At 36.6% G+C, this 15,114-nt stretch overlaps 1 pseudogene; it reads right to left on the reverse strand.

The window, feature by feature from the left end:
• Positions 1-357: 357 nt before the first annotated feature.
• LOC148122877 (olfactory receptor 4C12-like) lies at positions 358-15,114 on the reverse strand (annotated as a pseudogene).

Here is a 15,114-nt window from a genome sequence, read left to right on the forward strand (position 1 = left end):
TGTTAAGAAAGTTCAAGATAGATTATTTATTTTGGCTATGATGTTCAGTAAAATTTCTAGTGTCTTAGAATGTAAGATATTTTCAGGATGTTTTCAAAGTTATATATTGGGATAGTAATACCAAATACTTTTCAAAAATAGAGATTTTACTTTGGTTTGGTTTCCTATAGAGTTAGGAGGAAAAAGATGTAGTATAAATGTGATGGTTTGGCTTGCTGGGGACAAGACACTAACCAGAATAGAGAGGACCATTGTATCATTACCTGATTGTTAAGTTTGAAAGACATCCATGGGGCTGGATTCACAATGGAGTAGGGTAATGGAGAGGAGAGATCGCTGTTAGCTTTCTGGGAAGCATTACTTCCTGTGTGTAAGATAATGACTACTCAATGTCCCCTGTTTCATTAGAAGCCTCCTTAGGGCATTTTTAACCTCTGCATTCCTCAAGGTGTATATCAAAGGATTTAACATTGGCTCAATCACAGTGAAGGACACAGCCATTATCTTGTCTACTGGGTAAGTGACCACAGGTCTGACATACAAGAAAATACAGGGCACAAAGATGAGTACAACCACTGTGAAGTGGGAAGTACATGTTGAGAGGGCTTTACGCCTTCCTTCAGAGCTAGAGGACTTTAGGGAGCAGAGGATGATCACATAGGAAGCAGTTAGAAATAAGGAAAATGGCCATACACATCACTCCACTGTTGAGAATGACCAAGAGAGACCTAGAATATAGAATATAGGTGTCCATGCACGCCAATTTCAACAGTGGAAATAAATCACACATAAAGTGATCTATGATATTCGTGCCACAGAAAGGTATTTGATACATGAAAAGAAGCTGAATGGTTGCATGTGCACATCCACCAACCCAAGTCCCTCCTACCATAAGGCAACATACTCTGGGACTCATGTTTGTCAAATAATGCAAAGGTTTATCACCACACCACCAAGAAAGTAATCCAGAGCTGAGTCATGTAACCTTCCAATGAAATGGAAATGTTCTCAGAGAAAGAGTCCATAATTAACTTGGGGGTAATGATAGAAGAGTAAGTAACCTCCATGAGGGATAGCAACTTAAGGAAGAAATACATGGGAGACCTCAGACTAGGACTTCTAGTTATTGTTACCACAATCAATATGTTTCCTAACATTGTTGCTACATACATGAGTAGGAACAAAACTGATAATATTTTTCTTAATTATGGATTCTTTGTAATTCCCAAAAGAATAAATAAAGAATAGCTTCTCTATCTGATGCGAGTTGATAAAATCATGGACTACTGAACTCAATAATCTGCATAAGAAATGTTTTTTTTTAATCAGTAGTTATTGGTTTGTTGGGCAGTTTGGCAGCACTGTCTAATAATCACTTTATCATTCTTTTTTCCATCTTGTACTACAAAAACCAAGCACTAACAATAAAGGCTTTATGACAGTTTCAACTCTACTGCTCTAGGAAGCTTTGCACTCATACAGTTCATGGTTTATGTTCTGTGTTTTCTGCTTGGATTTGAATTCTTATTATTACTTCACTGTACACATATTCTTAGGATATGCAAGGACAAGCTTTGGCCAACTAATGATTACCAGTTTCATGTTTTTTCATTAATTTGTCTTCCATTATCATTCTCTTCATACCTTCACTTTATCTTTTTACAAACAAAAAAAAGAAATTCTACTTAATGTGCAAGACCTATTTATTGTTTGCATTTTTAAACTTGAAGTTAAAATGATAAATTGTATTTATTTATTAAATAATCAAAACACTTGGAAAACATAATAATTTTTGTTTATTTTCTGTCAATACTGTCTCCTTGAAATGTCCTAGCTGAAGAACCATATGCAAAACTCTTGACTTAGCAGTGACTATACTCTTGAAATTGGATGTCTTCTGAAATTGAATCATTAATATTACTAATATACATTGCTGATATCCATTGATTCTCTACTACGTTTCATAAACAGGAATTCCTATAAAGTCATTTATTCACTTTTGAGAGTAGGATATAAGTCTAAAGAAGTGAAATAAAACCTAAATTTCACATTGCCAGTAATACTGGAGCCAAATTAAATCAAGGTCTTGTTACTTTTAAAATTAATACTAATAAAATATACATTGTGACCCTTTTGATAATATCAAAGAGACATCATCAATAAGTTATTGTGGTTCTTTATATTCTTTTATTTTCATGACTATCAAGCATTATAGATTCAAGTTTCAGGTAATAATTGGATAGACAAATTCAGTAACAACCGTGTATCAAACTCCAAATTATAATGCTGTATATATAATTTTTAGCTGAGTTATCATGCAGTCTCTTCATTTTCTGGATAACATTTTAAGAGAATATACTCAGCACCCCTACAATTGAAATAACATCATCCTATAATGAGTCAGTGTCAACTGGATGATATTAATAATGTATCATTAAAGATATGGTAACTCTATTGGTACTCCTTTATCATAACTAAATATTGCCTTCTTGTGAAGTGATATTTCCAGGTAAAATTAAGAATAAAAATAAAATTAATAGCAAGAATAAAAGCAAGATTATTCTAAATAATACTTAAAGTATCAATTAAAAATCATTTGTCTGCATAAAATTATATTTTAAGAAGGGTTTAAGCTGATTTATCAATTATCAGATATGTTTTATATTACATGATATGACTATTACTAGATCTCCTCACCTGAGAATGAGGAAACTAAACCTTAGAAGCCTAAACGTATCATCAGAAAAGCATGGAAATTATGAATCAGGCTCTCTCAGCTTCTTCCTTCCTTCCTTCCTTCCTTCCTTCCTTCCTTCCTTCTTCCTTTCTCTTTTTCTTTTTTCAACCTGGTTCAGGGTTTTTCTGTATAGCTTTGGTGCCTGTCCTGGAACTAGCTCTTGTAGACCAGACTGGTCTGGAACGCAAAGAGAGCCATCGGCCTCTGCCTCCTGAGTTCTGGGATTAAAGGCATACGCCACCACCTCCCATCTAGGCTATCTCAGTTTGAAGTGATAGGTCTTCATCATTACACTAAGCTTTTGTAGAACAGCACTAAGATCTCTGCACTCTAAATAATTTTCTGCCAGAGAAGATCAGTAGAATAAAAGTACTTTTTCAGTAAGGAGTAACTCTCTCTATCATATGGAGACAGTACAAAACATTTGTCATTTGACTTAAATAATGAGAGAGCCTTTAAAGTCTCTGCTATTTTTAAACCTATGAAACAGACAAATTCAAATTTCCGACATCTTTCTTCCAAAAATTATTTTGTTTTAATATTTTTGTAATTAAAATATAATTATACTATTGCACCCCTTTTGTTTCCTCCCTAATACTACAATTTAGCTCCTTTATATTAAGTCTCATTTTCTTTAATTGCTGTTATACACACACACACACGTAAATACAATGTTTCTTATATGTACATGACTTCAGTGTTGAGACGTGGCATTTGTTATCTTACTGATATTCTTAATGAAGTGGATAGAGCACATTCTTATGTATTAAAACTGAATTTTATTTTTAACTCTGACTTGTAGGATATGTTAATAGTTTAATTCCTCTCTGGGTCTCAGAATGTTTGTCCCAAAATGTAAAACAGCTAAGAGTTTGAAGGAGTGATCTAAAGCTTTAATTTTCACAACAATTTCCACTTAGTTCTTATGTTGTATGCAATCACACTGCCTAACATATATAAAAATCTCATGCATTAGGTAATATTTATAACCCTGTGTTTTTGGAAAAAATAATCAATAAACTTAGAATGATTTTGTTTTTATTACACATCTCCTTACCCTGACATAATCTATTTTTCCCTGTAGATAATATTTCTGTTTTGCTGTTCTCTCTCTCTCATTAAAAATCTAGCATATCTTTTAATAAAGAAACAAACAGTTCAGTTAATTTGATTTCTCTATTAGAGTAAACTGACTTAGTTTTCTTTTGTTCTGTGGTCCATTACTGATAACTGAAATAGTTGGACACGATGTTTTACAAAGGTAAAATTTTCTCTAGGAAACCTAAATTTTGTGGTAAACTTGGTTTACAGATTCAGATGGAGTCTTAATCTTAAAAAGCAAACCAAGAAACAACCAAAAAAAAAAAAAAAACAGGCTGTGAGATAAGAACTATTTTTATCTTAATATCAGACTCAATAAAAAAAAGTTTGGATATCTTGTAAAACTGGTGAAAAGCCTTTTAGTGGACACATTATCAACTTAACGAAAGGAACAAATTACTCTTCACCATGACTCTTGAATTGTGTTCTGCTGCCTCTGATCATCCCATTATAAGTCATCAATCACTCCCTCTCCATACCACTTACCTGGCACCCTCCTCACCATCTCATCTACGGCATTTGTTACATGAACTTGTATCGGTGACACAGCAATAATATTATTTGGTTTCAGGTTTTCTAATTTCTTTTTTTTTAAAGTAATTTTATTAAATTATAAAAGTTTCCATTTACGCCCCTCTTCCCAACACCCTCCCACTCCCCCCCTCCCTCTCCTCCTCCCTCTTTGTCCCTAAGGGCAGTCAGGGTTTCCTGCCCTGTGGGAAGTTCAAGTTCCTCCCCCTTCCCTCCAGGTCCAGGAAGGTGAGTATCCAAACAGACTGGATCCCAAAAATCCAGTATATGCAGAGAAAACTAGTCCCAGTGTCATTGTCAATGGCTTCTCAGAAAGACTCCGGGCCAGCCACATTCAGAGAATCTGGCCACATTCAGAGAATCTGGTTGGATCACGTGCTCGTTCAGTCGCAGTCCAACTGCCCTTGGTAAACTCTCATTAGATCCGACCCCTTGTATCAGTGGGTGATAGCATCCCTCGCAGTCCTTCGTCATTTTCTTCGTCCTTCTGCGCCTCATTTGGACCTTGGGGGGCTCAGTCCGGTGCTCCAATGTGGGTCTCCGTCTGTATCGCTATTCATCGCCAGATGAAGGATCTATGGTGATAAGCAAAATATTCATCAGTATGGTTATGGGCCAAGGCCGGTTCAGGCACCCTCTCCTCTGTCCAGAGAACAATCTGGGGATCTCTCCTTGGCCCTGGGATCCCATATATAATCAAGTTTCCTGTAAACCCTAAAATGACTCCCTTAGTTGAAATATATTCTTCCCTGATCCCATATTCATCCTTCCTCCCTTCCCCCCATCCCGGTCAACCGAGCTTTCTCCATTCCTCCCCTACTCCCTTCTCTCTAACCCTCTCCCCTTCTAACAACCCTCCCACCCACCCCCCCATGCACCGAAGGTACCTGGGACTCTTGACTATTTCCTAGCTCCTCGCGGATAGCTAAATAATCTTCATCAGGTTCGTCTTCTTATTTAGCTTCTCTAGGATCACGAATAATAGGCTCAAAGACCTTTAATTATGGTTAGAATCCACTTATGAGTGAATACATACCGTGTTCCTCTGTTTGGGTCTGGCTTACCTCACTCAGTAAAGCGTTTTCTATGTCCATCCATTTGCATGCAAAATTCAAGATGTCATTATTTTTTACCGCTGAGTAAAACTCTAATGTGTATATGTTCCACACCTTTTTTAACCATTCTTCTATTGAGGGGCACCTAGGCTGTTTCCAGGTTCTGGCTATTACAAATAGTGCTGCTATGAACATAGTTGAACAAATGCTTTTGCAGTATGTTAGGGAATCTCTAGGGTATATTCCCAAGAGTGGAATTGCTGGGTCCTGAGGGAGGTTGACTCCCAGTTTCCTGAGAAACCGCCACACTGATTTCCACAGTGGCTGCACAAGTTTGCATTCCCACCAACAATGGATGAGTGTTCCCCTCACCCCACATCCTCTCCAGCATAGGCTATCATTGGTGTTTTTGACTTTAGCTATTCTGACAGGTGTAAGATGGTATCTCAAAGTGGTTTTGATTTGCATTTCCCTGATCGCTAAGGAGGTTGAGCATGACCTTAAGTGTCTTCTGGCCATTCGAAGTTCATCTGTTGTGAATTCTCTGTTCAGTTCAGTACCCCATTTTTTAATTGGGTTAATTAGAGTTTTAGTGCCTAGTTTCTTGAGTTCTTTGTATATTTTGGAGATCAGACCTTTGTCTGATGAGGGGTTGGTGAAGATCTTCTCCCAGTCAGAAGGCAGCCTTTTTGTCTTACTGACAGTGTCCTTTGCTTTACAGAAGCTTCTCAGTTTCAGTAGATCCCATTTATTCATTGTTTCTCTTATTGTCTGTGCTGCTGGGTTTCTCCTTAGGAACCTCCTGTGCCTATATCTTGTAGACTACTTCCCACTTTCTCTTCTATCAGGTTCAAAGTGGACAGATTAATGTTGATGTCTTTAATCCATTTGGACCTGAGTTTTGTGAATGGTGATAGGTATGGATCTACTTTCATCCTTCTACAGGTTGACATCCAGTTATGCCAGCACCATTTGTTAAAGATGCTTTCCTTCTTCCATTGTATACCTTTAGCTCCCTTGTCAAAAATTAGGTGCTCATAGGTTTGTGGGTTAATATCCGGATCTTCTATTCGATTCCAAAGGTCGATTTCTCTGTTCTTATGCCAATACCAAGCTGTTTTCAATCCTGTAGCTCTGTAATAGAGTTTGAAGTCAGGGATGGTAATGCCTCCTGAAGTTCCTTTATTATATAAGATTGTTTTGGCTATCCTGGGTTTTTTGTTTTGCCATATAAACTTGATTATTGTTTTCTCAAGGTCTGTGAAGAAGTTTGATGGGATTTTGATGGGGATTGCATTGAATCTATAGATTGCTTTTGGTAGAATTGCCATTTTTACTATGTTGATCCTCCCAATCCAAGAACAAGGGAGATCTTTCCATTTTCTGGTATCCTCCTCAATTTCTTTCTTCAAAGACTTAAAGTTCTTGTCAAATAGGTCTTTCACTTCCTTGGTTAGAGTAACCCCAAGATATTTTATGCTATTTGTGGCTATCGTGAAAGGTGATGTTTCTCTGATTTCCCTCTCTGCTTCTTTATCCTTTGTGTATAGGAGGGCCACTGATTTTTTGGAGTTAATCTTGTATCCTGCCACGTTACTAAAGGTGTTTATCAGCTGTAGGAGTTCTTTGGTAGAGTTTTTGGGGTCACTTATGTACACTATCATATCGTCAGCAAATAACGAAAGTTTAACTTCATCCTTTCCAATCGAATCCCCTTGATCTCCTTATGTTGTCTTATTGCTATTGCTAGAACTTCAAGCACTATATTGAAGAGGTATGGAGAGAGTGGACAGCCTTGTCGTGTTCCTGATTTTAGTGGAAAGGCTTTGAGTTTCTCTCCATTCAATTTGATGTTAGCTGTCGGCTTGCTGTATATTGCTTTTATTATATTTAGGTATGATCCTTGTATCCCCAGTCTCTCCAACACCTTTATCATAAATGGGTGTTGAATTTTGTCAAATGCTTTTTCAGCATCCAATGAAATGATCATATGGTTTTTTTCTTTCAGTTTATTTATATGATGGATTACATTGATAGATTTGCATATGTTGAACCAGCCCTGCATCTCTGGGATGAAGCCTACTTGATCATAATGGATAATTTTTCTAATGTGTTCCTGGATTCGGTTTGCCAGGATTTTATTGAGAATTTTCGCGTCGATGTTCATGAGTGAGATTGGCCTGTGATTCTCTTTCTTGGTTGTGTCTTTGTGTGGTTTTGGTATTAAGGTAACTGTAGCTTCATAAAAGGAGTTTGGCAATGACTCTTCTGTTTCTATATTATGGAATACATTAAGGAGTATAGGTATTAGCTCTTCCTGGAAGTTCTGGTAGAATTCTGCATTGAAACCATCTGGTCCTGGGCTTTTTATGGCAGGGAGATTTCTGATAACAGCTTCTAATTCTTCACGACTAACAGGTCTATTTAGATTGTTCACCTGTTCTTGGTTCAACTTTGGTATATGGTACTTATCTAAAAAAATGTCCATTTCTTTTACATTTTCCAACTTTGTGGCATATAAACTTTCGTAGTAAGATCTAATGATTCTCTGAATTTCCTCTGTGTCTGTGGTTATATCCCCCTTTTCATTTCTGATCCTATTAATTTGCATGTGCTCTCTCTGCCATTTGATTAGTTAGGATAGGGGTTTGTCAATCTTGTTGATTTTCTCCAAGAACCAGCTTTTTGATTCATTGATTCTTTGGATTGTTTTCTCTATTTCTATTTTGTTGATTTCAGCCCTCAGTTTGATTATTTCCAGTCTTCTACTCCTCCTTGGTGAATCAGCTTCTTTTTTTTCTAGAGCTTTCAAGTGTGCTGTTAGGTCTCCAATGTGTGCTTTCTCCGTTTTCTTTATTTGGGCACCTATTGCTATGAACTTTCCTCTTAGGACTGCTTTCATAGTGTCCCATAGTTTTGAGTATGTTGTGTCTTCATTTTCATTAAATTCAAGGAAGACTTTAATTTCTTTCTTAATTTCGTCCTTGACCCAGGGGTGATTTAGTAGTTGACTGTTCAACTTCCATGAGTTTGTTGACTTCCTGGGGGTAGCATTGTTGTTGAATTCTAATTTTAATCCATGGTGATCTGACAAGACACAGGTGGTTACTAATATTTTTTTGTATCTGTGGAAGTTTGCTTTGTTACCGAGTATGTGGTCAATCTTCGAGAAGGTTCCATGAACTGCATAGAAGGTATATTCTTTCCTATTTGGGTGGAGTGTTCTATAGATGTCTGTTAAGTCCATTTGATTCAATACCTCCAATAAATTTCTTAATTCTCTGTTTGGTTTCTCTCTGATTGTCCTGTCCATTGGTGAGAGAGGAGTGTTGAAGTCTCCTACTATTAGCGTGTGTGGTTTGATGACTGCCTTGAGTTCTAGAAGAGTTTCTTTTACATATGTGGGTGCCTTTATATTAGGGGCATAGATATTCAGGATTGAGACTTCTTCCTGATGAGTTGTTCCTGTTATGAGTATGAAATGTCCATCTCCATCTCTTCTGATTGATTTTAGTTTGAAGTCGATTTTGTTAGATATTAGAATGGCCACACCCGCTTGTTTCTTAGGTCCATTTGCTTGGAAAACCTTTTCCCAATCCTTTACTCTGAGTAGGTATCTGTCTTTGTGGTTGAGTTGTGTTTCTTGTAAACAGCAGAATGTTGGATCCTGTTTTCGTATCCAATCTCTAAGTCTGTGACTTTTTATAGGTGAATTGAGTCCATTGATATTAAGAGATATTAATGACCATTGGTTGTTGACTCCAGTCATTTTTTGGGGGGGGGGTTAATAGAGTGTATGTGTTTTCCTTCTTTGAGTTGTGCTAGTGAAGGGTCGCTAGATGTCTGAATTATTGTAGTCAGTGTTGGCAATGTTGGATTCCTTGGGATGTAATTTTCTTTCTAATACTCTCTGTAAGGCTGGATTTGTAGTTACGTATTGTTTAAATTTGTTTTTATCCTGGAATATTTTGTTTTCTCTGTTGATAGTGAACGAAAGCTTGGCTGGGTATAGTAGTCTGGGCTTGCATCCATGGTCCCTTAGTTTCTGCAGTACCTCTATCCAGGACCTTCTGGCTTTCATGGTTTCTATAGAGAAGTCTGGTGTAAGTCTGATAGGTTTACCTTTATAGGTTACTTGACCTTTTTCCTTTGCAGCTCTTAATATCCTTTCTTTAATCTGAATGCTTTGTGTTTTGATTATTATATGGGCGAGGGGATTTTTTTTCTGATCCAGTCTATTCGGTGTTCTGTATGCTTCTTGCACCTTCATAGGAATATCATTCTTTAGGATGGGAAAGTTTTCTTCTATAATTTTGTTGAATATATTTTCTGGACCTTTGATCTGCAATTCTTCTCCTTCTTCTACTTCTATTATTCTTAGTTTTTTTTTTTATTATGTCCCATATTTCCTGAATGTTTTGTGATGAGAATTTGTTGGATTTGCTGTTTTCTTTGGTCAGGGCATTTATTTTCTCTATGGTGTCTTCATAATCTGAGATTCGTTCTTCTATCCCTTATATTCTATTGGCTATGCTTGTTCCTGAAGTCTGTGTTTGTTTACCTAGATTTTCCATATCCAGCCGGCCCTAGGTTTGTGTTTTCTTCACTGCCTCCATTTCAGTTTTCAATTCTTGAACTGATTCCATTACCTGTTTGATTGTTTTTTCTTGGTTTCCCAGGGTATCATTTACGAATTTACTCATTTCTTCAAACTTTTTGTTATATTTCTCTTCCATTTCTTTAGTCATTTTCCATCTTTTTGTTATATTTCTCTTCTATTTCTTTAAGTGAGTTATTCATTCCCTGTTTAAGAGACTCTATTGCTTTCATAATGACACTGTTTTCCATTTCTTCTAGAATAGGGCGTTCAAGTCCTTCTGTCATAAGATCGCTGGGATCTGGTGTTTTCATGTTGTTTTTCAGATTGTTGGAGGAATTCTTGCCTTGACGCCTGCCCATCTCTTCCTTCAGATGCTCTCCAATGGCTCTTCCCTCCACTGGATCTTCTTCTACTGGATTAGTGCCCCTTGCTATCCAGGAATCACTTTGCCTGCAGCCTTAGCTTGCTGCAGGCAGGCTATTAGAACAAAGGGACTTCCTTCCCTTTGCACTCACCACCTGTCCCATCCCGCGGTGCCCACCCCGGCTGAGATGGAGGAATTTAAGCCCCTAAAAAGGGAGAGGGGAAGGGTAGAAGTTCCAGGCAGAAAGCTGGGATGGCATAGCAGGAGAGAGGGATTAGCTGGGGGAAGCTGCCCCTTTGGAGTAGCCAGGGAGATAAGGATGGCGGGAATATTGTGTGTTCCCTAACCGGACTTGTGTGGCGGTCAACACACTTACTCCTCCACAGGATCAGAGCCCCTCGCTGGTCAGATGTCTCCCTGCCTGCAGTCTTAGCTTGCTGCAGGCCGGCTATCAGAACAAAGGGAATACCGTCCCTTTGCACTCACCACCTGACTTGGCCCGCGGTGCCCACCCCGCCAGGTTTTCTAATTTCATGTCCAGTTTGTCATCTAAAGAACGGCTGAGGATGACTCATCGTCTTTCCATCACTTTCAATTCTGTGATATTTGTACACTAACAGCTTAATTAAATTCAATTTATTCTTTCACATTAACCCGATTCTGAGGAACCTGCACTGAACCATGAGGACTCAGTAAGTCTGGTATCAGGCTTGACTCTAATACTGAAAGAGTTCTCATAAGGTTGTTACCACTGTATTATTCTTTAAATGTACTACTTAACACCTTCATCTCTATTTCATCTATTCCACATGATGTGACCAAGCTTCAGAGCTGAATCTTACATGCGTTTTCAATTCTGTGTTGAACCACTGTTATCAGATCTCTATTATTTGATAGTTTTCAAGTACACACACATGCACACACACACAAAAAAAAAACTGAAATCATTGTTAGCTAAGAACTCTTCACTCTGAGGTAATTATGCCCACAAATATAAAAAAGGTGATTTAATTACACATTAAAATACAATTATGAGTTTGTTGGGTGTGTCAACTATTGCAATAATATCAAATGGCATCTTAGATTAATAGTAACATCAATAAAACTCAGGTAAATGTTAACATTTTCCCAGTTTCATTTCTATGTTAATTTACCTCTGTGACCTCAAAAAACCAGTTACCTGATAATCCCAGTGGGCAAATATAAAAACTGTAAATAGTGAACACATAAATTGTCTAAGCCGACATCAAGATGACCCAAAATGCTGCCCTAGCAGTGATGTTCTTACGTGAAACGAATCTTTCCAGGATGTGTTGGAAATCAGAGCAGCAACAAACAACTTACAATGCATGGAAAATTTCCTCGATAGGAACAGAGTTCCCAAAGAATTAAGGGTAGAGATTACACAAAGATACACTGTAGGTTCTTAGATTTAAATAGTCAAACAACCTACATTTTCATTAAATAGGAACAATTCCCTACAACAGTCATCAGAGCTTGTCAAAAACCCATTCATGGTACTCTACCTATCATTTGGTGGTATTTTGAGCTTAACTTTATAAACAGCATTCAAAGAATATTTTAGAAGATACACATTTATCACACCCTCTCTTAGGTAGTGGGCTCAGGGGAAAGAAGTCAGACAGTAGGTGGGAACGGCAAAGATTTTCAAGATGAGGATGATTGCATCATTCCAACTGCATCCCTTCGTGACTGTATCTCTACTGACTCAGGATCTAATGACTTTACCATAAATTCTCTCCATCCACTCTGAGATCAGGGTTTTCCCCGGGGTAGAAGCACACTAGATGAAGACCACCTGATATTGTATGAGTAACGACCAAGCAAGCAAAACAAACACAAAAAAGACATCATAGAATGACCCATTTAGTTGCTTGTTCCAAACATAAACAGCCTTTCAGGAACTGAACAGCCTCACAATAATGCATCTTCCTAAAATCAGATAAGTGAAAGCAAATCCTATTTATATTGCTCATTTAGCAAGTATACTGGAAGAAGATTTATTCTCACACCACCAATCTCTTTACTTTTTTTGGACTACTGTTGAAATTGTACCAAATAATATTTAACTCTAGGCTTGCTGAATGTGTATATATGTACACATATGTATGTATATATATATATATATATATATGTGTGTGTGTGTGTGTGTGTATGTATGTACATATATGTGTAATGCTTTAGCTAATATCAAAGACTAAATTCTTTCTCATACTAGAAGAATTAATGTTCTACAGTGTTTTCAATTAGAAAGAATTGGAGCTTCTTCTAAACACAAAAACTCAAACACATGTGAAGTCAGACACTGTGACAGCATGCATGAGACCTACACAGGTTTAAACCAGACAAAAATCCCAGCACTCAGAGGGGGAAGTGAACACAAAATTACACACCTAACCAAGAAGTTATTTGCATTATATATTATATAATTATATAATTTGCATTATATATTATACCTGCTTGGAAAGGAAACATCAGTTTCTCCAAAAGATTGTCTTAGAGAGTAGGCTCCATGATCAGGAATGGTTGAACCAATGCAAAATGATCTTTGTTTTTTTGTGTGTGTGTACTTTGGGGTTTGTTTTGGTAATCTTTTTCTTACTAGATTTCTTGTTTTTTCACTTTGTTTGTTTTCATTTCTGTTAACATTGTTTTCACTAATAGACTATATATATATATATATAAAATAGCAGGGTGATAATATTGTTAATATATATTACTGATTGCCCTACTATAACTCACACAGTAGAATACCTTGCAAAAGAATAAAAGAAAAAACAAACAACACATATTTTTCATTTAGTGATTAGAAAATGAGGCTTTTAAGGGTAAGAAAAATTACATAAAGTTGATTTAAAATACCTAGGAGTCCTTGTATCTACAGCTTGACTGACATAATCTCCATAGAGCACAAACCATAGAGATGACATAAATATCATACCAAAGGACATAATGAGACCATGATCAGACCTCCTTAACACAGGTTTCTGCTTCTATTTTGCATATTAACTTTATCTCCACATGAAAGAAATAGTTCTGAAAAATAATGACTATATCTACACAAAATTTTCCCATGTTTTAACATATAAACATTACATCATGATTCAAGATCCATTGAGTACATTATCAAATGTAATTTTTCACATTAAGTAAGTATCATTTCAGTTCCCATGATGAAAAAGAGAAAACTGAGCTTGAGAACCATCTCCTGTAAAATTAGTAAGGATTATGAATTTTCCAATAATTTTAAAGTACATTAAATAGTAGTTCAATCCTCTGAAAAAGTGAAAACAAACAAGAAAAGACAGATACCTAATTATTCCAGTAAGCAAAAACCAAAAATCGTGAAAGTAAGTTTCAAAGTAAGGTAAATTGTTTAGCTAAAAAATTTCATCTTTTGCCGGTTCCTTTTCAATTCATCTTGTAAGCCAACTTGTAAGCAGTTTTCATGTAGGAATTAAGTACTAAGAAACTATGTATAATAAAATGGTTTTGTGAGTATGTGAACTTTCAAAAACACCTGTATTTCATTTTCAATGATTTTGAAATAAAGTATAACACTGATTAAAATACATAAACAAGATATTTTTATTTTACAATTATAATCAAAAGCCACACTTTTACATAAACAAATACATCAGAAGCTACTAGGTGAGAATATTTTGGCGTAAGTCTAATGTATCTGTTCTAAAATTTACTTCTGTTTTAGGTCACTTTTTTTCTGTAAATTAAGGATACTAGAGTTCAAGATTTAAGGTTTCTGTGACATTCTGTGACTTGAAATGATTTTATAACTTTTCTGAACTCGTTTTTACTCTTCAATGGAAGAGAAATAGTCACATTAGTTTCTTCATTTCAAATGAGCTGTAAGAGCCTGTTAGGAGGTTTAAGATAAAACTTAAACGACAAAAGTCGGTGCTTGCCCCTGATTTTTGGTGAAACATCACACAAAATTATAAATATCAAATTTCATAAATAAATCTTTACTGATTTTAAATTACATGTCATTATTTGCATTACAAGGTAAACTTGTAGGAGACATTGTTGACAGAGGTTTTCTGTGTCGCCTGGTCCCACAGCTATTCAATACCAAAGAATGAGCACATTGTACATCAGGTACGTCATGATGGTGATTACAGGAATTATTCCACCACTGAGAGCAACCAAGAGGCAAAGAAGGAAAGTGTCAGCACAAACCAGTTGTAGCAGGGGGAACACATCACAAAAGAAATGAACCAAGACATTGAGGCCACAGAAAGGGATCCAGAAGGAAACAAATGTCTGCCCAATAGACTATAGAAAACCCACTATCTAACACCTTCCCACTATGAGACAGCAAGTGTGGTGGTTCATCCTGATCACATAGCTCAGAGGTCGACAGATGGCCACACTCGGTCAAACACCATAACCACAGGGAGGACACTCTCTTAAGCTCCTAAGAAATGCTCAACAAAATGATGATTCATGCAGACATTGAAGGAAAAGTTTTTTGTCTCTAATAGTAAGTCTACCAACATTTTAGGGATTGTACAAGAAGAATAATGTGCATCTATCAGAGATAAGAAAGCCAGAGTTTGAAGAGTTTTTCTGTGACGGTGATGATGATGGTGATGAATAATTCCAAAATTAGAACTCACTGTAGCTGGGGGCTCAGTGTCAGTCCCATGAGGATGAATTCAGTCATATTCATTCTGTTTTCTCTCAT

Source organism: Myodes glareolus, chromosome 2, assembly GCF_982192425.1.
Source record: "Myodes glareolus chromosome 2, mMyoGla1.1, whole genome shotgun sequence".
Lineage (NCBI taxonomy): Eukaryota > Metazoa > Chordata > Mammalia > Rodentia > Cricetidae > Myodes > Myodes glareolus.